The sequence below is a fragment of the Brachycentrus maculatus genome, unplaced genomic scaffold (genome assembly GCF_059751285.1).
Source record: "Brachycentrus maculatus isolate JH-2025_06_01 unplaced genomic scaffold, ASM5975128v1 h1tg000115l, whole genome shotgun sequence".
NCBI lineage: Eukaryota > Metazoa > Arthropoda > Insecta > Trichoptera > Brachycentridae > Brachycentrus > Brachycentrus maculatus.
In genome coordinates this window covers 2,593,990-2,619,540 of record NW_028280868.1, presented here as the reverse complement: position 1 = coordinate 2,619,540, position 25,551 = coordinate 2,593,990, and the positions used below count along the sequence as shown (strand labels likewise).

Genomic DNA, 25,551 nt, shown 5'->3' with positions numbered 1-25,551 from the left:
GGTCCGCCAAATAACTTTTTTTTTTGAAAATGGGGCGCAAAACATCGAGTGTAGCTTCGGCTGTGTGGCACGTAGCGCCGTCCTGTTGAAACCAAATGTTGCCAATATCCTCCTCTTCAATTTTTGTGAACAAAAATCCGTTCAACATGATCGATAACGATCGCCATTGACTAACGGCCACTCCTTGCTCATTTTCAAAGAAAAATGGCCCAATTATGCCTCTGGACCAAAATCCGCACCAAACAGTGACTCGTTTTGGGTGTACCGGCTTTTCAATGTATGCGTGCGGGTTTTCTGTGCCCCAAATACGACAATTTTGCTTGTTTACATACCCGCCAAGATCAAAATGAGCTTCATCCGAAAAGATGATTTTTTTGGCAAAATCGGCATCTTCTGTAAGTCGAATGTCGCAATATTTCCCAGCGTTGTTCAAGCGTATACACAACCATATTCGCTCAGCGGAAGGATAAAACTAATGTCGGAAGGATAAAACTCTGTCAAATCAGACATGAGCTAAGTGTTACCATTCACGAAATAAGCACTAGTTGAAAAAAAAAACTTTAGATGGCGGACCCTATATATATATATATATATATATATATATATATATATATATATATATATATATATATATATATATATATATATATATATATATATATATATATATATATATATATATATATATATATATATATATATATATATATATATATATATATATATATATATATATATATATATATATATATCTATATATATATATATATAGAGAAACCCAGATTTGTCAAGTATTTCGACACACTCAAAACGTTGTGAACATCTTATTATTACCTACTTCTTTTCCCTTATCCGCACTCAATGGTGCATAGGGTACTGCATCGTATTGACGCAGTGTTATCTTCCTTGCCTTCACGAAAGTTTTGATCCTTACTTACGTGAAGGCAAGGTGATCACTCCTGCGCTTCAGTCCAGAGTATAATTAAATAAATATTAGAGTATTCGCTGATATTAATTTTCAACCCCCCCCCCCCTTGGGAATCGCTAACTAACCATTACACCACGGAGGCGGAATACCTACCTACTGACTATCTACCTACTCGGCTGTCTAAACTTAAAAGACAGTAAGGGACATTTACAGTAGATTCTACTTAGTCCAAAAATGCAATAAAAAACGTACTACAAAAAAAATGTCCCTTACTGTATTTTAAGTTTGGACAGTTACTGCGCCGAAAAAATCCGTTCCGGGAAGATTTAATTTACCAGAAGCGATGACTGGGTGAGCGATAATTTGGAGAATATCACCGGCGTGTTGTGTATGCCGAATACCTGACGCGATTATGAATAATAATCACGTTCGCGTCGAGCAGAGTCGCTTATCACGGTCCGCGTCGGTCGGCCTAGTTCTATTTCCGCAGTTCGTGAGAATTTGGCGCCCGCAGCCACTCTACACTCTACCTGACGTCTTGCTAAATTATTGCGCACCACCTCCTACCCACTCCATACAGGTACACGCTCTACTCTCAAACATACAATTCAGTAAGCGACCGGCAGCGCAAGGAGCCACACGTGTCTCGAAGTTTTTTTTTAAAGAATATATCGTGGGTATACTGGCAAAAAACGTTGACTCGAAAATGTGATATTTTGACTTAATGATGCATATTGTAAAGTTCAACGTTCTTTAAACTGGGAAAATAAACTAAATAATTTGAAATGTCATATTTATGTGATTTTAAAAATAAATACAACTTTAAGTTTAATAGCCGGTATTTTATCCAGGCTAAAAGCGTTAAAGAACAAGGATTATTCAAACAGGGATTTTACAGTTAACGCTTTTTGCGCCAGTATACCCACGAAATAATATATTACAATTAGATTTTTTTAATAGTAGGTATATATTTAAATATTATAAGTCAAATAAATATATAGGGTATAGACCTAGATGTACACGGGTAAACTGCGAATTCAATTTTATTTATGTCAGTTTTCGAAGTTTACCCAACAGTAGACTTACCCGTATGCGTCCCGGTTTAACTATTTATTTTTATTTATAATGTTAACTTCCGTATTTAATCGATTCCCAATGCTAGATATGCATTAAAAAAAGCCTGAACTAAGGTAAGTATGTAAACTTATCTTTTATTCGGTAACAAAAAAAAAAATAAAAAAATAAAAAAAAAAATATATATATATATATATATATATATATATATATATATATATATATATATATATATATATATATATATATATTTAGCCCGTAGTGTAATGGTCAGCACGCTCGGCTACCGTTCTGGAGGACCCGGGTTCGATTCCCAGGGGGGGTAAGAATAAATATGAGTGATTTTTTTACTGTAATATTTATTCAATACTACCCTGGACTGGTACCTGAAGCGGAGGGCTGATCACCTTTTCTTCATGTGTAAACGATCAAGATAACACTGCGTTTATATGACGCAGTGCCCTATGCACCATTGGGGTGCGGATAAGGGTTTTATATATATATATATATATATATATATATATATATATATATATATATATATATATATGTATATATATATATATATATATATATATATATATATATATATATATATATATATATATATATATATATATATATATATATATATATATATATATATATTGATTTTATCTTCGATTATGTTAACTTCCTAATAAAATTCATCGACAACCGGTTTTAAAATGGCAAATTCGTTAGAAATAAAAGTCCAAAATTAAAGGTTTAGATATCTACGTTACATAGTTACACTGTTAACTTTTCACTGCAATTCCAGCCCAGTTCAATAAATGGACTATTAAAATTCATTACTCGAATAAATTATTTAAGAAACATCCTACAAAGGCCCGCGAATTCATTAATATGTTTTTGACAGACAATTACGCGTGTATGTAAATTCACTTACGGTCCGACATCCGTATTTTTTGTGTGAATAAACGATGCACGTAATTGATTTAAGCAGTACACTCCAAATTAGCACAGAAATTATGCGACAGTCGTATTATAATGCAAAGTTAAATTCTAAGTCAGCAACTTCGTTAACTAATCACATTTTAAATGTATTTGTGCCTATTACAAAACATCTGAAAGAGGACATTGGTGACGCCTTTTCGCAAATCTACGTATTCGGAATGCGAAATTATTATCCGCTATTTGGCCATTTTTGTCGCCGAATATCCACATCAATTATTTTATATCCAAGGTTGGCCGATAATAATGTTTGATATTGAATAACTCAATGAACTTTTATGGAATAAAATTACAACTAAGCAATTTTTTCCACATTAATTTAATTTGACCAACAACCGGGTTTCGTCGTAACCAACATCATCAGACTGGTGTGAGGCTAGACAAAATTCTAGGTAATACACACAATAAGGCAGGAGTTGAAGACCATGATTTTATATAATTTTATTGACAAAATGAATTAAAATTTAATGAGTTGAAGTACTGTATTATAATAATAATTACATGTAATTTATGGTAAAGGTTTTAGCCATGATTTGATATAGATTTATGTTTGAAATGGATTTTGTATGTGAATTCAAATATTATGTTAGTTAAATCTGGAATCGTTGGTTGAGGACCTATTCTTCTGCTCATTAGTATGGGGAAGTCCCGTGTTCTCTGAAACATAACTTATTTTTGTGTTAAATTTTAAAGTTGTATGAAATTTGTTAAAATTTTTCATAATTATTATTTTATTCTATAAAATGCAGTTCCACCAAGAAATGTCAGTACAATACTTAAATTTAATTAAAGAACTTTGAATTACTATGAAAACTCTATCTATCGTTCCTCGAATAATCTTTTCCCAATGTGTCATTTATTTCTCCTACCCCGAATTAATTTCATACAAAAATAGATCCCATCGATCGTTTTTCAATCACCATTTTACCGCATTCAACGTTTGAATTACGCTGCATATATGACATATTTTGTTTGTGTTTTTTACATTCTTCTCAATTTTCCCGATTTTGTTATATTCGACGACAATATTCCAACATGTGGGATAGAAACTATCGACGCTTGTGTGGCGCAAGGTTGACAGATGCAGCAGAAGAGGTCGAAATTGGTGAAGAGGAGCCGCTGCATAGTTCATAGTGTGCATAGTTCTGAAAATGAAGGTAAAGACCTTCATTTTCAGAACTATGCACACTCTTTGAAATATTGAAAACTTTCTACTACGCACATTCAATAATTGATGCCGAAAAAAATGTTATTGGCAATGTCAAAAATTTGCTGTTGCGGAAATAAAATGGTAAAAAAACGTTGATAACAGATTATTGACAATGTGATAAACTTTGATGTTTTTTTAGTTCTATTCAGCTTTTTATTTTTTTAAAGAAATAAATACACACCACTGGTTATGCAGATTGGGAGGATAGTTTCTTTACTCGATCGTATCTCCTTGTTTATTAACCTCTTAATCCCGCATTCATTGTTTTTTTTTCAATAGATCCCTTTAAAAACGACGGAGAGAGGTTTCACTGCATTTAGCTGTGCCGATTAAGACGACTCGATGTTTGCATTATTTCTCATTTGGATTGTAAAAATGGTGATCTCTCCCGAATCAAATGTAACATTTACTAGAAAAATGCGATCGAATCTCATTACGAAACAGGTCGTGTATAATCCCATTAAAATGTATAACATGAAAATTGGTTTGCTCGTTGTGAACCCATAAATTACAATATCAATTTGGAAAATGTGATAAGAAACCAATATAAATATGTATCATACATATGTATACTCTGCAAGAAAATCGAGATATTATCATACATCATAATGTTATAAAACAATCTCGAACCCGAGGCATTAGCATGAATTCCAACTCATTTTTACATCTTCGTCTCGTCCTTATGAGAAATATTATTATATACTTTCAGTTTTTATGCGTTAATGCTCGCGATTTGGTTAAAAATAAGTCTGACGATCATTTTATTTCGAATTTCACATAATATAATGATTTTTTGGTTTCAAAAAGTGGGAAGCTTTCCAGGCCAATATAGGTACGACTCTTTTAAGTCAACAGAAGGTTGGTCTTTTGAAGGTTTAGGTATTTTTGGCCAAAAAATATTAATCCTACGAGTCCACGAAACAAAATATTTGGACTAATATTGATCAGATTTCAGACCTGTGATTTTTTAATTTATTTACATTGTGTATTTTGGCTTTATATATATGATTTATATGTGATTTTGGATTTATTTACTTTACGATTCACATATTTAACTTTTGGAGTTTCAATTTCAGAGTTAATATTATTTGATTTTTATTTTAGATAACCTGATTTACATTATAAAAAAATTAAATTAAATTTTTGCATTATTTCCGTCTTGGGATATAAAACTGTGCCAAAAAATATGAATTGACATAGAAATTTCCCTCAGATTAGCCAGAAAAAAAAATAATATGCATAAGGTGTTCCGTTCCGTCGATACTTGTATATGTAAAATCATGATGAGAGAGAAATACCTCCGATCTTATATATCGGAGGTATTTCTCTCTACACTTATACCAAAAGCCAATACATCGGATTTTGGCAGCCAAGCGGTTAAACCAGCCAGATCTTTTGTCACTCGTTTCCTTTGCTAAAAAAATAAATAATAACAACACAATATGTTTTAACAAAAAATAAGCCTTGTATTCGCTTGATCAAGCTGTTTTATCCCAGAGATTTATAAAACAGCGGTAAATACGTGTCGAGCAAAAATATGTATACTGTTGAACGCATTGTAATTTGGCGGATGTTATATTTTTGTCACGTTTGCATTCAAATATCTGTATTACTGAATTTGTAAAATATCTGCATGCTTGCATCCGTGTTCTTGCGAATATCAAATAACAACTGCCATTTTTTTAGCGAGAAAAACACATACGTGATTGCAATTCGCCATGAAAGCTGACTCAAATCTTCAATGACTAAGCCATTGTTGGTTTAGGAAAACCGGTACCTACGTATACACACACATCATGAATTTAAATTATTTAATAAAATATTTAACACTTGTACAATACTACTTAATGAGTTTTATTTCATTACACACGACTAGTTTCGAAAACTACAGATGTTTTCATCTCCAGGAGGAGAAAAGTTTTACTTATTTTTTTTTTAATAATCAGCATGTCGTTCCACAAAGTTATTGCTTCGTCTAGAAATAATAGAATTAAATTAAATATTTGATAATTTTTATTTATAACTTTTTAGAAGCAGCCCTGGTCCATAATACGAGGAACACCCCCAAAACATTTTTTAGAGGGTGTTGAAAATACGAAAAAAAAGTTTTGTTTCAATTAATCTGTTCGATACTGTAGCAGTTTTTTTATGCTTTTACTTGTACTATTTTTAACAAAATCCTGATCAAAGCATCCTTAAGGTAGTATTTTACGAAAATGGCGCTAAATAAATTATCCAAATTCATTATTTTTATAATTATTATTAAGTCTTAATTGCATTTTTTATCAATACCATTTTGTATGTGTGTTTTTTTCAGCAATAATGATTTCGAAATTCCGTTGTGAAATTTCTTTGAAGACCGTGACAACTAAAACCTCAAACATACATACATTTTTTTAAAAACTGATAAATCACATATGTATACCAGATTTTGTGTTCGATTCCCTATGCCTACTCCCGCGGAGAAGCGGTGTGATAACTAGTAAGTTAGTTATTTTTTATTTTCGGAAAATATCTAATACATATTTGTATAGAACGGTACACCGAATACCGTATTAGTTTACCATTTTAAAAACCTTATCTCAAACCCTTCTAGTGAGAAAATAATAACAAACCAAAAATAAATTGCCACAGAATAAAGGAATGAATTTATTATATTACCTATATTTCAATGGAGTACGTACATACGAGTATATACTGACATTTGTAGGGCTATTTTCATTCATAGATTCGCGGAAGTGGATACCTAGGAAGGAGAAATATTAAAATACATTTTAGTCAATTGTCCTAATCACCAATTAGTGACAGAATAAGGGATCTACCCTTATAGGAAATACACCCATTGAATAAATGGGTATTTCCACCCTATAACATGGAAGGTATTTAACACATTATTGGAAACTAACACCCGAATGATAAAGAATAACCTACCGGCCCATCTAATGAATGAGCTTATTCCCAAAGAAAAATAGTGCAGTATAATTAGTGTCAGCCAGTTTTAATTCTTTCTAGTAATTTTTATTAAAATAATTACTAGTAAAAATAAAAAAATTAAATGACTGAATTATTAATTAAATCATTAGCTATTTGTACTGATATGTTTTTTTCTCAATGTGCACAAAACACTACATCACACAATGAAATTTACCAGTACCCACCATATATCGCTCACTCCTTTCAAGAACGTCATAAATCAAAAATCGTCAATTTCCGGTTGTGCATGTTTTTGGAATGCCCAGAAAATGTACCTACTATATCCCAGCAAAAGAAGCATATTTTTAACTTAATATTTACCCGCTACAGGGCAGAAAATGTTGTTTTCGCATTTTGATGAAAAGGTATTGTTTAAATTTTTTTTAAATATTTAAATATTTTTCAAATGGAGAAAAAACCTTCAGGTTTTACCTAAAAAGATATGTTGCACAGTAAAATGTTCAATAAGAGGCTTGATATTTATTTTTAATGCATTGTGTTATATTTTAAAACATTAAAAACGTTCTCCTGAAAAATCAAGTTTTTTGATTTATGACGTTCTTGAAAGGAGTGAGCGATATGTGATTTCAGTTTTGAAATCCAAAACTTTTTGTATGAAGAAAAGTTTTCTCTTAAAGGGTTTTTTTCTAGAACTGTTCCCATACTAGCTTTTATACTAGAGCTACCGTGCAATTTTGATTTTGAACATAATTTTGTAGGTACTTAATAGTTTTCTTCTCCTCTTCTTCTTCTAGGTGTATGTCTTGTAGCCTGTTTTTAGAGGGATTAGCCTCCTGCGTTGTTGATACCCAGCTGTCTATCCATCTCTTTGAATATTTAATAGTACAAAATAGATATATGACATGAGAATCTTTCCATCCCTTTGGACGGTGACATGAGTGAGATAAAATTCGCTCGTAGGAGCAAATCATGCGTTAGAACATTAGAACGTGGAGTTAATACATGTCCGTGCATTGCCGACGCATGCGTAATACATAGTGCCTTGACGATAAGTCACTTCAAACATACGTAACATATGTGATGCCTAAGCAATGCATTGTGGAATTTAATAATTGTAATGTACAATACAATGTAAGCGCTACTAAAACGGACAGTACACACACCCACACATATCTGTGTAACAAATTAACGCGGCTATCTCGGACAAATCAAAAGTAAATGCTTATTTATGATTGCGTGGAAATGAAATATTGCGATAAACGTTTATTTAGGTATAAAATAGCACGATGAAGCAGAAAATTGAGTGTGTTTGATAGATTTTGTTGCCGAAATTTATTCGTCTATGAAGAAACACCTTCAGAAATCAAATATTTTCGGAGTTACTAACACAATTCAAAATAATCAATTGGATGCAAGTTAACATGTTACAAGAGAATTTTACATTAAAAAATACTTAATCCGCACCCAATAGTGCATAGAGCACTGCATCGTATTGACTCAGTGTTATCATGATCGTTACTCACATGGAGGCAAGGTGATCACTCCTGCGCTTCCGAGACCAGTCCAGGGTAAACTTGAATAAATATTAGAGTGTAAAATCACCGATATTTATTTTCATCCTGCCTGGTAATCGAACTCGGGACATCTAGCGCGGTAGCTAAACAACGGAGGCGGACAACAAAAAAAGGATCAGACCTTTTTTTTAAACATGTACTGCCATTTTTAAAGTAAAATGCACTGCCAAAAAATTAACTCACTGGTCACCTGTGATAACTCAAATCATCATAAAACTCCAGTGGAATACAGATGGGGGCTTGACACATATTATAGCATTAGAGTGCAGTGTTACGATTGCAAACATCGGTAAGCTGCATTACATCACGATTTCAGGACTCCATTATGTACTGTCAGCTTAGCTTTCCTTCTTCTTCCTGGCACTATCCCAACTTATCGTCTTTTTAGTTGACTGTTGACGTCAACTCTCCTCGTCCTCAGGTTCTCGGTCCTTCTATAATTGACAACGTCACCTTGGCTATGCCTTCGAATCATTTTATCTTTCTGTAGCATCCATTAATTTAGCTTTTAGCCAGTTTAGTTTTTTTTACAACATTTTGAGTGTGTCCAGATACTTGTTCACAAAATCTGGATTATCTCCAATTACAGGAATTATTTTCATATTATTTTTTGACATAATTATATAATTATATTAATTGTATTTGATATAATTATATTCTTCTTCTTCTTTGATGAGATGCGAAAAAATAATATGAAAATAACTCCTGTAATTGGAGATATTCCAGATTTTGTGAACAAGTATTTGGACACACTCAAAATGTTGTAAATAAATTATCTGGTCAAATTATAGGCTTAAATAATAAAAATGAAAATGATATTTTCTGGCGTTTCTCATGTGTGTGATTATAATCCAGGATTCGGACCTCACATACTAATATGAGAGTTTCTGCTTGATAAAAAGCTTCTTTACATCTCAACAATGGATGTCTCTAGTGAAGTTCTAGTGATTCAAGAACAAGGTTTCTAAATTGGTTCATATATATAGAACATCCAAGAATTTGAGTAGTTGTCAATAATGGGTAGAATCGGTAAATTTTATAGTGTGTAAAGTGATCACTTAAACCAGCCTATGACGGTCGTCAGCCCCGTAAATGCCCAGACTTCCATATTCTTCTTCATCTTTGATGAGATGTCAAAAAAACAATACGAGTTTAGTTTTTGTTTATTTGCTGTATATTCATGAATAAATCACTCTCCTTGCACACATTATACTGTATACCTTTGCCACCAGCTCCTGCAGACCAATACTGATATCAAGTACTGATAATTCATCATTATTGTAATGACTACTTTTGTATTCCTCGGTTATTCCAAGATTAAGACATATTTTTTACAATTTCTAAGGCGTTTTTATACACTTCTCGCCACATGTAACAGTTTTTGTTTGCATTGCTCAGAACTGGAGACCGTTGCGTCGGAATTTGATAGTGTGTGGAGTATGCAGAGTCGAATTTATTTAATAAAATATACTAGTATTAATCATAACTGTATATTACAACTTTTACTTTATTAGCATAATAAATTTGTACTATTTATTGATTCGGCATTAACTTTGTGGAATGACATGGTTATTTTATTAGAATTAAACACTTGAATAATCCACTTTATCGAGTTTTATTTTTATTTACGACTAGTTTCGAAAACGACAATTGTTTTCATCTTCTGGTACAAATTAAAACATTTAACATTTAACAGTCTGTGACAGTCTGAGTCCATTCCTCTTCAATCTCATCATGGATGGGATTGTGGAAGATATTAAAGGACTACATAAAGAATACAGACTGGGAGAGAAAACCGTCGATGTTGTCTGCTTTGCGGATGATGCCGTTGTATTCGCTGAGACTGAAGGGGACCTGCAACTACTCTTGAACACATTCCACCTTGCTAGTCAAAAATTCAATATCGCTATATCCGCTACAAAGACCAAGAGTATGGTGTTCTCTCGCACCCCAGTGGGATGTAGCGTGACTGTGGACGGCGTCTTGGTAGAGCAGGTGGAAAAGTTTAAATACCTGGGTGTGGACCTATGTGCTTAGACGGATCTGCGATGCGAAGTGATGGGGCAAGTGAACAAAGCTGCAGCCATCTCAGGATGCCTGAAAAATGCCATATGGAAAAACCCTGAGATGAAGATCGGCAGCAAGATCAAGATATACAAAACTTGTGTCCGACCCATCATGACGTATGGAATCGAAAGTAGAGCAGACACCGCTGCCACAAAAAACACGCTTAGAGTGTCAGAAATGAAGACTCTGAGAAGCATAACAGGCAAGGGTCTTCGAGATAGACTGAGAAATGCCAAGATCAGGGAAATATGCGAGATCGAAGATGTCGTTAGGTGGGGAAGGCAACGAAGAAGACAATGGTATGCGCATGTGAGGAGAATGGAACCATCCAGACTCCCCCACATCGCATTGTACGGCCAACCCCATGGTAGACGACTCCCGGGCAGACCACCAAAGAGATGGGCCGATAGCTGGGAATCGACGTCGCAGGAGGCTAATCCCTCTTAAAAACAGGCCGTAAGGCCTACAATAAGAAGAAGAAGAAGAAGAACATTTAACAATTGTTTTAATTTGTACCAGAAGATGAAAACAATTGTCGTTTTCGAAACTAGTCGTAAATAAAAATCAAACTGGATAAAGTGGATTATTCAAGTGTTTAATTTTAATAAAATAATAAATTTGTATGTCTTATTTCATCATATTAATTCTTTCATCAAGAACCACTTTGAAATTTGCCTTAAGGGAAAATTGAATTTTTTATTAGGTCAAAAAAAGCCAAAGCGAAGTTAAATATATTTTTAATGGTGTCTCAACTTGATATTATGGTAAACATGTTTCAGTCTTCCCCTTATTTATGAAATAAGATGGAAATCTGAGCATTCCAGGGTTTACCACCTGGCATTTGGCTGGCTTAAGCGTTCACTTTATTCACTTGTGTAACGTTCACCATTCTGCCTATTAACGAACATCCTCATTACATTAATTCTTGGAACCTGTATATAGAGGTTGTTACCCCTGGGATGCATAGACTTTCATCTTGTTTCATATAAAGAGGAACTGTAGATGTTTCGTATCATGTTGTGATACCGAAAATATAACTCCTAAGTTGACAAACCCCAGATTTGTGAACTGTAAGGAATGTGGGTATGTCGGTGACACAATGGTGACGGCAACATAGCAGCAATCGTGGAGATACCCACACAGTCTGGCAAGCGGCATTCTAAATTTGTCACTCAAATAGAACTACCTAGTCAAAAAACTATCAATATTTAACTGATAATCTTCTACCACTAAACAAAGGATTGGACACACTAAAAATAACGTGAAAAAACACAACATGAACAAAGATTTGGACACACTCAAAATGCTTTACCAAGTACCAACTGTATTATCTACTTTTACATCTTTAAGGCCTCACTCGCAAACACAGAATTCAATCAGTGGGAGAGGTTACGCGTCTCTTCACGCCCGATTTTTTTTTAATAATGTGTATTGGATATTTTTTTGTTTTTTTATATTTTTTAAACATAAATGGAAAAAATACTCCTTATCTTTCAATAACTCTTATCTTTTCAAAACCATATAATTATTTCGAAGAAAAACTTATTTTTTCAATGCAAAAAGATGTTTTAAGAAGGAAATTACAAAATGTCGGATTGACCGAGCCGGCCCTGCTAAGTAGGTGTATAGTGTGTAGATATAGTGTGTGTCAGCATGATCATGTGTGGTGTGTGGTGTGCGGTGTGTGGTGGATGCTGCAGGTAGTGCGGGACAGGAAGCGGACCGGTTCCCGCGCTAGGAAGTGTCCCCCCGCCCCGCCGCCCCCTGCCTTCCGCCCGCGAGGGGATACACACAAGATGCCCGCGCGGCATTCCAGCTACGAATTTTTATAATCGCGTTCCGACTCGAGATATGGCGGGAATTGTGCTCCGAGATTAATTGCATACCAATAAATATATATATGGTTTTTTAAACCAACCAACCGTCACGCCGCTCCCCGCAGGGGTAGGCAAAGAGAACAGAACGCCCACAGCAATATGTCTTTCGAAACTATTTATATATTTATCAAATAATTTATGGTATATGGCACTGTTTTCTTGAATTTTATACAACTATATATGGTAGTCATACGGGAGAAAGTGACCAAGTAGATTTTTACAAAAATGTGATCATTGACTATTTGATATCTTACTAGCTTAATATTGCCCTGAAAAAATCCCAAAGAATTTCAAAGTTGGAAGTATAATATGTATATATATATATATATATATATATATATATATATATATATATATATATATATATATATATATATATATATATATATATATATATATATATATATATATATATATATATATATATATATATATATATATATATATATATATATATATATATATATATATATATATATATATATATATATATATATATATATATATATATATATATATATATATATATATATATATATATATATATATATATATATATATATATATATATATATATATATATATATATATATATATATATATATATATATATATATATATATATATATATATATATATATATATATATATATATATATATATATATATATATATATATATATATATATATATATGTATATATATATATATGTATTGTCTATTAAGGGTAACTAACTGCACCACGCCATTTCTCCGCAGGGGTAGGCAGATTAGGACGTCACACCAATCTGTCTTTGCCGACAATCTTCGCCTCTTATACGTTCATACATCTCCTCATACATACCAGCCGATTATTTCGACTCATGACATGACCACATCCGACTATTGGAAATTTTCGATTTTTTCTTAGTCTTCCTCTGCATCTATTTCTAACCACATTCGCCTCGTAAATTTGTTTTACCATTCTTTCTTCACTCATTCTATTCACTTGCCCAAACCATCTCAACACAATTTTATCGATAGTGCTTATCTCAGCCTTGCATTCATTCCTTTTATCAACATTCGAACATCTATCATATATCGTTTTGCCTCACATTCATAGTACCAATAAATGGATTGTAAATAAGCAGAAAATAATTTTAATGATATGCAATATATCACCGAAATTTTATAAGTATCCATAATTCGTATTATATTCTCGTGAATATACTTAGATGAAATTTCAGAGATCACTTAAACCAGCCTATGACGGGTCGGAAGCCCTCTAAATACTAAGGGTTCCATATTATTCTTCATCTATGTTGAGAGACATCTATTGGACACACCCAAAATGTTGTGAATGTTATTCTTCTTCAAACCCTTATCCGCACTCAATGGTACATAAGGCACTCCATCATATAAAAACAGTGTTATCTTGATCGTAAACGAAGGTAAGGTAATCATGCCTGCGCTACAGGTACCAGTCAGGGGTAACATTGAATAAATATTAGAGTGAAAAATCTTCCTTTTTTTTTACTCTCCCCCCTAGGGATCAAACTCGGGACCTCCAGCATGGTAGCTAAACACGCTAACCATTACACCATCACTTATATTTGTTTGACCCCCCTGGGAATCGAGCCCGGGACCTCCATTCATAACCGAGCGTGCTGACTATTAGCGGACAGTATTAATACTATACAGGACAATGTGAATATTACAAAAACCCACATTTAAGACATTTAAATTTTAAGCCGATGTTCATAAGAGTTTTGAAGTAGATATTGTATCTGGAGAAACGTGAATAATTTTTTTCTTGACTGTAAAATCACGAGAATGCCTTTTAAAACCTGTTGGCATTTATTTAGTATAAACCGATTTTAATTTCCTGTATAATCTCGGAGAAATAAGATTGTTATTGAATCCGCTGCAAGTTGCAACAGGATGCACTGCGACTGAGACTTCCTTTGCGTTATATATTCTCATGTCGGTTTTTTTCTCCCATAATACCACACCGGAAGTCAAACCCGACGATTCTATTTTATGTTCAACAAGAACGAATCAAACAGTAAATAATAAATGTCTTAAAAAACGATATGATATTTCACAACATATTGAGTCTCGAAATTTACGATCAAAATTATGTATTTTCTCACGATTTGTAATTAATATCAATATTTTTTATTCAGATCTACAACAAATATGAAGGAGAATACGGATGTCTAGCTATTTACACAGCGTATGACCTGTCACAAGCTATTTTTAGTGATCACATTACACACGAGTAGCATTCACCATTTTACCCACACAATCACACTGTTCAAATTTTGTAAGTTAAATTCAGGTTTATTTGAAAATATATTAATGAAGGTTTCTGCCAATAGAAAACTAAGTTATTTCAACAGTAGATTTCTCACGTGTGATATGTTTTCAATAGAAATATATGTATAACTTCCATGCACAACTGAAAATTGACGATTTTTGATACATGACGTTCTTGAAAGGAGTGAGCGATATCGTCAATAATCAAACTAAGATTTCGTAGAGTATTTATTTAAAGTGTTTCTAAATCTCTAACAGGAACAAATAATTTTTTTTTAAATTGAGTACTTAGTATGGTTGTCAATCATGGGTAGAATAGTAAGGGTTCACGTGTATAAAGAGATCACTTTAACCAGTCTATGTTAGGACAGCCCTATAAATACCAGACTTCCATATTTTTCTTCATCTACGTTGAGATATCAGTAAACAAAACTTAATATGATATTTCCTGATTTATGATAATATGAAAATAACTAAGTAATTGGAATAATCCAGATTTTGTCAACAAGTATTTGGACACACTCAAAATGTTGTATATTAATTTGGCTTTAATTTTTTGTAATAACATGATGATTCAAACATAAAAATAAAAGACTTACATAAGACGACTTATTTGGTTTATTAATGTAAAGACGACTAGTTTCGAGATCTACCGATATCCTTGTGAACAAAAATGTTGATAAGAACTTCTGTAATTCTGTGAACTAGTCATGTTTACGTAAATAAACTCAAAAAGCGGTCTAATTTAACCGTTAACTTGTTATACTTAATTGATATCTCATCATATCGCTCACTCCTTTGAAGAACGTCATAAATAAATAAAAAATAGTTTTTCCGGAGATCATTTTTAAAGTTTAAAAATATAATGAAATGTATTGAAAATAAATATCAAGCCACTTATTGAACTTTTTATTTGCAACAGATCTTTTTAGGTAAAACCTGAATGTTTTTTCTCCATTTGAAAAATATTTTCAAAATGCTAAAATAACACTTTCTGCCCAGTAGCGGGTAAATATTAAGTTAAAAATATGCCGCTTTTGCTGGGATATAGTACATTTTCTGGGCATTCCGAAAACATGCACAACTGAAAATTGACGATTTTTTATTTATGACGTTCTTGAAAGGAGTGAGCGATATCGTCAATAATCAAACTAAGATTTCGTAGAGTATTTATTTAAAGTGTTTCTAAATCTCTAACAGGAACAAATAGTATTTTAAAAATATGACGTCATACGCATAATATACTACAAAAATATGAGGGCATTAATTAGTTCATGTGATAGTGGGATGTTAACATCAAGTTAACTAGATTAATTTAACAAATAATTATAGTTCTTTTATTTCTAGAACAGTTTCAATTAATACTAAGGAAAAAAGTGGGATACTGTGAGAAACGAAAGTCTTCAATTAAAGTACTAAAAATGACGAGCTTAATAATACATTTTAACCTGTCATAGGCTGGTTAAGTGATTACATTACACACTTATTCGTTTTTTTCGTTCATTCCTATTATTTTTAAATAAATTAATGTTTTTATTCATTTCCTATTATTTTAAATAACCCGAGGTTCATACAAATAATACGGTCTTTACTAAATAAAAGCTCTCTCAATCCAACATAGATGGCGGTTGTGATCTCATATGTACTGTGTTACGAGATCGATCATATCTATATCTAGTAGTTTCAACATTTTGGTAGAATGGTGAATGTTGTGCGTGTGTAAAGTGATCACTTAATGGGACCATGACAGGTTTTGTGCATTATTTTGGAATTTCGACTTTCGGTATTCGTTCGAAGGTTTGCGTTCACTGCGCATTCCAACAATTATTAAAAATAAAAAATAAATAAAAACAATCTCCAGACCTCGGTATATATGTACATACGGGTACATATAAATACCTACAGAACACTATCACACACACTTTCAATAATATACTTTTTTGGCATCATATTTAATTAAATTGATTTTTATTACTAAATACCACTAATTTCTTAAAATCTATTGTGACACGTGATTAGATGCATTTCGCATAATTTTTTCCAATAAACTCCATGTTTGAAAATGATGCAGAATGCATCGAAACACGTGTCACAATAGATTATAAGAAATTAGTGGTATTTACTTTATAAAACTTAAATTAAAAATGGGTAGATTTTACCACAAAGTGACTGCCTCATCAATAAATAAAATCATAATTTTTATTTTCGTTCTGTCACCTCACCAATATCTTTTGAAATAGTCTCAATCAGTTTCATCAATTATTTTCTTAAGATCTCTGTACACTTTCCCAATGGTTAGTGAAGCAACGTTTTGTAAATGCTTGCGTACCTACGCTTCGCCAATTTTTCTTCAAATTGCCACAATAACTTCCGTTACCACATCCGGTCATATGTTCCGTCGGCTGCGCGATTTCCTTCCACAATTCGACGGAAATATCTTTCCTTCTTTGCTGGCCTAATTTTATTTTTGTAGACGTCATCACCAACTCGCGTGGGAGACTGACTGTTCGTGAACTAAGAATACTTTGGTCTAAAGAAGATCTTCTAAATACACATTCTTTTCGGACAATCTCTGTTTTAAATATAAATAATAATACAAATACATATCGCTCACTCCTTTCAACAACGTCATTTATCGATAATCGTCAATTTTCAGTTGTGCATGTTTCCGGAATGCCCAGAAAATGTACTATATCCCAGCAAAAAAAAACATATTTATAACTTAATATTTACCCGCTACTGGGGAAGAAAGTGTTGTTTTTGCATTTTGAAGAAAAGGTATTGTTTTGTTATTTTTTAAATATACTAAATATTCTTATTTACCTAAAAACATCTGTTGCACACTAAAAAGTTCCAAAAGTGGCTTGATATTTATTTTTAATACACCTAATTATATTTTTAAACTTTAAAAACAATGTCCTGAAAAATCAAGTTTTTATTTTATTTATGACGCTGTTGAAAGGAGTGAGCGATATGTTAGTAACACGAAATACATACATGGAACTAGGCAAGAAAACACCATGTATAATATAATGATGAACGCAAATATGCAGGGTTATGCTTTTTAAAGGGTGGTTGACATTAGATATTTCGGAAAGTATTGAATATTTCATCCGCCTCCGTAGTGTAATGGTCAGCACGCTCGGCTACCGTACTGGAGGTCCCAGGCTCGATTCCGAGGGGAGAGGGGTCAAACAAATTTATGTGATTTTCACTCTAATATTTATTAAATATTACCCTGGACTGTTACCTGAAGCGGAGGACCCGAAGACGGAAGCATCTGTAGCTTCCAAAACTAGTCGTTAAAATAAATATAACTTAAGCGGTAAAAAACAGGTGTTTTCATTTACAATTTTATTTATTTGAGTTTTGCTTGGTAAATACCACTATTACTTAAAATCTATTGTGGCACGTATTTCGATGCATTCCGCATCATTTTCAAACACCGCACCGTATCGAATGATGCGGAATGCATCGAAACACTTATCACAAGAAATACAAAATGGTATTTGCCAATTAAACCTTAAATTAAAAACGGATAGATTGTGACTGCCGAATCAACTAATGAAATTTTAGTTTTATCTTTACGCATTTATTATTAACATCTACGTATATAAAAAAAAAACTCCAAAGGTAAATTTGTATGACGTGTCACATGACAAGTCGATAAGATTTTTAATTATGAAATTCAGGTAAGATAGCTATCAAGTTTTCGTATTGATTGATTACGTTCAATTTATTAGTATACAGATATTTATGCCAGAATTTCAGATATCATCAGTTTGTCAATTTTTCACAAAGTCACGATTACTATAATTAAATTAATTATAGTATTATCTTTTACGGTGCACTTAAATTAGTTTATGTTACTTTTATGGTCGTTAACTATCATTGAACTGTTTTATCCTAGAATCTAATACATTGTCAATATTTTGAGGGTGTCCAAATACTTGAACCCAAATCTGGGTCTCTCCATTTGGGAGTTATATAATACTTTGGACATCTCAACATAAATAAAGAAGAACTTAAATATATAGAACTTTCAATAATTTGTGTAGTGTGGTTGTCAATAATGGGTAGAATTGGTGAATGTTACACGTGTGTAAAGTGATCACTTAAACCAGCCTATGACGGTCGTAAGCCCCGTAAATGCCCAGACTTCCATATTCTTCTTCATCTTTGATGAGATGTCAAAAAATAATATGAAAATAACTCCTGTAATTGGAGATAATCCAGATTTTGTGAACAAGTATTTGGACACACTCAAAATGTTGTAAATAAAGAAGTGTCAGACTTATCAGAAAGGCAAGTAGTAAGCCCTGTAAATACTTAGACAACTATATTCTTCTTCATCTATGTTGAGATGACAAAAATCTAACTTATATTTATTTTGAACCCCCCCGGGAATCGAACCCGGGAGCCTCTGGCATGGTAGCCAAATTCAGTACGTAGGCGGACATATCCACATTCTTTTTTTTTTAAAGAAATATTTTTGTTTTTATTATTTACAAAAATATTTCAATATCAAACTATTTCTGTGAGTCTAAGCGGCTCGTTATTAAAAATAGGTATAAAATTGCGCTAGAGTGGGTTCGAGCCCAGAAACTCTTACTCGAGAGTCCGTGACACTAACCACGGGACCACAAACCGACATAAACACATTTGTTTAAAAACATTTTGAGTTTGTCCATATATTTTTCACAAATCTGGATTATTTTCAATTATAGGAGTTATTTCATATTATTTTTAACATCTCAACATAATGAGAATATGGAAGTCAGGCCATTTACGGAATTTGAGTAGTGTGGTTGTCAATCATGGGTAGAATTGGTGAATGTTACACGTGTGTAAAGTGATCCTTTAAACCTGCATATGACGGACGTAAGCCCATCTAAAAGCCCAGACTTCCATATTCTTCTTCACATTTGATTAGATTGCAGAATACATTGCAACTACACTCATCAGCTGATGAAACGTATCCAGTATCCGAATAACTGGGCGATGTCAAAACACCAGTTTGGAGATGAAATCAGGAATGAATGGAGGCAAGTCGGTGTCAATTATTTTGCAAGGCTCGGCCGTTACAAAACCAGGAAACGTACCAGAACCTCAATCCATGAACCGTGGCGCAAGACATGTCTCGAATGATGCCATTATTCCTACCCAGCACTGGTGTAGTGTGACCACAGAACCGGTGTGACCAAATCTAGCCACACTACAGGCGCTGGATAACAATCGACAAATTTGTAAATATAACATCGCTTACAAAATCTTTTTTTTTACAAAAATTGTGTACATTTATTTAAAATAACAATTATGAACATATTTCAAATATATTTTTTGCAGAGACCCACCAAGCCAAGCCACCTTGTGGGTCTTGTCGATGGGGTTCTTTTTACATAGACTTTTTACATATTAACATAGATTATAGACAAACACCGACTATGAAGCTCAGTCTAAATGTTAAAGTTGTGTAGTGGTACCAAGTAGAACTTAAATTAAAAATGGATGGATTTTACCACAATGTGACTGCTAAATAAATTAATGAAATTGTTATAAAATCACTATGTTTCTTGTTCAAACTTCATAACATCGCATAATTTAATCTTGAAGAAGAATCATTTTGCTTAAAAACTTTACTCGCTACCAAACACTTAACACAGTAGTTAAACACTAAAATCATAATAAAATCGTAGTTTTGTGATCAAAGAATCGATATTTGATCGGTATACTACAAGTGAGAAGATAAAGTAGACAAGTATGTATAGCAGAGTAGCTTAGTGGAGTCTTTAGCTCAACGTTTTTGTGTGAAAGTGGTATTAGGGTCAAACTGCGTCTCGTTAGCTTGGGAATACTACACCGGATTTCCGGTCGTGAGGTAATTACCGGACCTTGTTTCTTTTTTCCGGCCAAAGCATTTCGTTAAGGCCGTGTAATTATTAAGAGGTACTCGGATCTTCCAATTTAGAAACCTTTATCGGAACTCCGCAGTTGAAAATACAAAAATAATAATTATGTATATTGTAAATCTGCGACGCCCTCGACATGGGTTATACCAACGAGATCAATATAAATGTAGTGGTTTATCATATTTTCTTATTTTGTTTTAACCATATGTTTTTTTTTTATATTTTCTTAATTGTTATATTTTCTCATTTGTTTATTTTAAATATGCTTCTTATGCCTATTTATTATAAATGTTTATTGTTTTTATATTTTGCCATGTATTAGTTTTGGTTATTTAAAAAAAAATCTTTTTTGTTACTTTATTATTTGTGTTCCAGTCTTGTTAACCTTAATCCCATGTCCCAAAATGAGAAATAGAAATTACTCATCGGGAATATTGACTTATGTATGTAACATGTTTTAAAATAAATAAATATGTGTACATACATACGCAAATACATACAAATACACACAAGTACATAAATAAATTAATATTTCGAAGATAATAATATTCATTGCAATTATTTTTTGACATCTCAACATAGATGAAGAAAAATATGGAAGTCTGGCCATTTACGGGGTTACGACCGTCTTGGGCTGGTTTAAGTGATTACCCATATTCTTCTTCATCTATTTTGAGATTTCAAAAAATAATAGGTCGTTTAATCCAGATTTGTGAGCAAGTATTTGGACACATTCAAAATGTTGTAAATATTCTTTCTGCCTACCCCTGCGGAAGGAAAAAAATCAAAACGCCCGTGTGACCTCTAGGACCGACGGACGGTGGCTGAATCAAAAGTCGAGTCCCTGCGCATGTCGAGGTGTCTGCGAGAAGAAAATTTGTGCTTTAAAAATGCACGTAGGCCGAAATACACCATTTGAAAAATGTCTAATTAGAAGTAAAAAAAACTTAACAATATTTTGAGTGTGTCCAAATACTTGTTCACAAAATCTAGATTATCTCCAATTACAGGAGTTATTTTCTTTCTTTTTTCGTCAGCCACGTAAATGCCCAGATTTCCATATTCTTCTTCATCTTTGATGAGATGTCAAAAATTAATATAAAAAAAACTTTTTCACACTCATATCACACCTATTATAAGAATCAGCTGGTTTGTTTGGCAATATGAGATGAGATAGGTAAGTACTCGAAAAGATTTAAAATAATCTCAATTTTTTTACAGATAAGTACAACTATATAAAAAAATATTATGACGTCAAACAAGAAAACACGCTGTCATTGTCATCGAGTAGTCTTCTATCTTGAATTTAGTAATAAAAAATTAGAATCGGTAATTTAAATTAATGTACATCTTATAAATAGATTGGTTATCCGAATATCTTCCAATTTAATATTAAATCTATGACTATGATAAATGGAGGCTTTGCATTTCACAATTATCAGTACTTTTTACATCTTTTCTTTTGATCAAAGAAAGATAAATCCATTTGAAATATATGTTTACATCATTAGAGAAGTCATAATTTAATATACATAGACGAAAGTAATACGATATTCGGCTTTTCCGGTATTTTTCTTAATATCCGGAATTCGATATACTGGCTGCAATCTGGCCGGATACAGGTTACCTAATTAAGCGAACTGAACGCCATTTTAATCAAAAATATATATTTTTTAATAAGAATGCGTTATATATCGCTCACTCCTTTCAACAACGTCACATATCAAAAATCGACAATTTTCAGTTGTGCATGTTTTCGGAATGTCCAGAAAATGTACTATATCCAGCAAATGCGGCATATTTTAACTTAATATTCCCGCTAAAGGGCAGAAAGTGTTGCTTTTGCATTTTGAAGAAAAGGTATTGTTTAATTTTTTTTTTTCAAATGTACAAAATATTTATCAAATTGAGAAAAAACATTCAGGTTTTACCTAAAAAGATCTGGTGCACGGCAAAAAGTTCAATAAGTGGCTTGATGTTTATTTTTAATACATTGTATTATATTTTTAATCTTTAAAAACGATCGAAAGTTTTTTGATATAAGTATGACGTTGTTGAAAGGAGTTAGCGATATGTAAAATATCTATTGATAAGGTAAATTGTGGTAAATAAAAATAAGTTTTTCAGTATTTATTGGCAGTAAACGATTGCGTTTTTCTTTTTACACAACACCTGTAGATCTATCAAAAATTAGCTTCATACAATACATGTTAATAATAAAAAATAAAAACGAAAAAAATATTCTTAGGATGCTATTTGACGTTTGATGGCTATTACTTGTGGTGTTACTTTCGATATAGCGAACTGTTTTAAAATAATAATCAACCCAGTTGTGAGTTCAAAAGGAATAAGCTTAATGCTTTACCAATCGCTCAAATAATGGCCTAATCGGCCATGCTTCACGAATGTATCGAAAACCTTACCGGTAGGTATGCGGAAGGATCTAAGACCATTGCATATATTTAACAGGTTTCAAGAATTAATGCAATATGAATGTTCAACAATGGGCGGAATGGTGAACGTTACACAAGTGTATAATGTGATCGCTTAACCCAGCTAAATGCCAGGTCGTAAGCCCTGGGATACTCAGACTTCCATCTTCTTTTATAAAAAAATTACGAATGATGCCAGCGCCCTCAATTATATATAATCTAAAATAAAATGTATACATTTTCTTGGGAATCAATAATACATATTATAATCACCATTTATCATTCGTATTCCTTCTCTTGCTAGGCGGAAAAGAGTCATCATTTGTGCTAAAATCATCACATTGCAACATGAACGGCCAACCGGATTATGATATCCGGTATCCGGCCAAATCACTACTCGTTTCATCTCTAGCTTAGCTTTCGCTGATAGGGTTTTATTTGGTAAAACTGAATTCAGAATTGAGTTATTTGAAATACTTGACCATGTCAAGTTTGCGGCACATTCGTCTAAGGGATCGCATTTCGAGTGCAATTTGTTTTATAATTTGTAAATGTGCAAGTATAATTTCCAACATTTTGAGTGTGTCCAAATACTTGTTCACAAATCTGGATTTTCTCCAATTATAAGAGTTATTTTTCATAGTGTGTGTGTAAAGTGATCACTTAAACCAGCCTATGACGGTCGTGAGCCCCATAAATGCCCAGACTTTCATATTCTACTTCATCTTTGATGAGATGTCAAAAAATGATATGAAGTATAATTCATGAGGTAATGACGTCTAGGATAGTTATACTTTGAACCAACTGTTATTTCGACTACGTTTCATTTCAGGAAGTCTGTAACAGTTTAAAATAAGACATTTTTTATAGACATAGGAAGCCGCGGGCCGGCGCTCGCCCGGGAACCCGGAAGTGCTCTCTGCCAAGTGCCTTGGGCGGGATGTTTTCCCATTTTTCGTCCGCTAATAAATAAATCTGGAATTCCGTGTCCTCCGACCACACTCACACCCACTCGCAATGAACAATATCTACCCACCGAATAAATTATTGCCACAATTTAGAAGAAGTCAATCCAGACACGTTGATTTTATCATCCATTGATTCGGCAGTCAGTTTGTGGTAAAATCTATCCATTTTTAATTTAATTTTTACTTTGTAATAGTGGTATTTACTAAGTAAAACTTGAAAATGTTGATTTATCTCGATCATGCAATAAAACATTAAGTTTTTTTTTAATCTCTTTATTTATAAAATATTTCATGTTTACAATAAATTGTTTTTTTTTAAACTGTAATTTTAGTGGAATTGAAGACTTTTGAGACAACACATTTGTATAAAACCCGTTTTCTACAAATGGAAATAAAAATGTATTTGTATTTATTAATTTGGCGTTTAATTTGTAGAACTACATTTTAATTTATGAATGAATTTTTAATCAAACACAGATTTTTTGTTCAACTAAGTTGTAAATTATTAAAAACACATAAAAATTAATATTGTGACAATTTTTTTGCCTAGTTATGGCATTTTCAAACGAATGACACAATATTAATTTTTATGTGTTTTTAATAAAATACAACTAAGTAGACAAAAAATCTGTATTTGATTAAAAATCAATTCATAAATGTATTTGTATATTAAAAGCATTGTTAACTTTGTGGTATGGCAATATAACATTCTCCTTATCATTCATCGGTCACTTTGTGTAATACCACTTTAAAGTGGTATTACACAAAGTGAACGATGAATAATTAGGAGAGCGTTACAAATTTCATGTCTTTGTTCATATTTCAAAGAACAGCTCATAATTCGAGGGATTTTCGATTTTTTTAAAATCCTTTCTATAGTTGTGTGTAACGATAAACAAGGAAACAAAAAATGGAGAAAAAAGAAATGATGAATATTAAAACATTTGTTGTTTCTGGTCCTTCAATTAACGTTCCATAAAACAGTTTTACTAAGTTTTATCCTAACTTCGGGCAATATAAAGTATGGACATACTAACCGGTAAATCCACGAGATAGGTTTTGCTTTGTATTAGTAAGATTATCCCCTTCCCTCCCCCCGCGGAGGCTTCCTGCTACCGACTACCGACGGAATCGAGCGACGAGCGAGTGAAAAAGTTGAGAAAGAATTACGGACGCTTCTTTCAGGATATGTGTTGATTTACACACTTTTTTTCAGTCTCTGTTTATGCCGAGCCTCGTCCGCTCTGCCGGCAGACACCGGCATTCCGGGTCCCCCCGCCCCGCCTG

The 25,551-nt window shown here is 32.7% G+C and overlaps 1 protein-coding gene across 2 annotated transcripts in view; it reads right to left on the bottom strand.

The window, feature by feature from the left end:
• Positions 1-25,451, bottom strand: part of LOC148309959 (uncharacterized) — a 69,815-nt gene extending 44,364 nt beyond the window's left edge. For both annotated transcript variants that reach the window (XM_088259287.1, XM_088259288.1), the window contains exon 1: positions 25,302-25,451. The gene's annotated coding sequence lies outside the window, so the exon portion shown is untranslated. The remainder of the gene's footprint in view (positions 1-25,301) is intronic.
• Between the last annotated feature and the right edge of the window lie 100 nt (positions 25,452-25,551).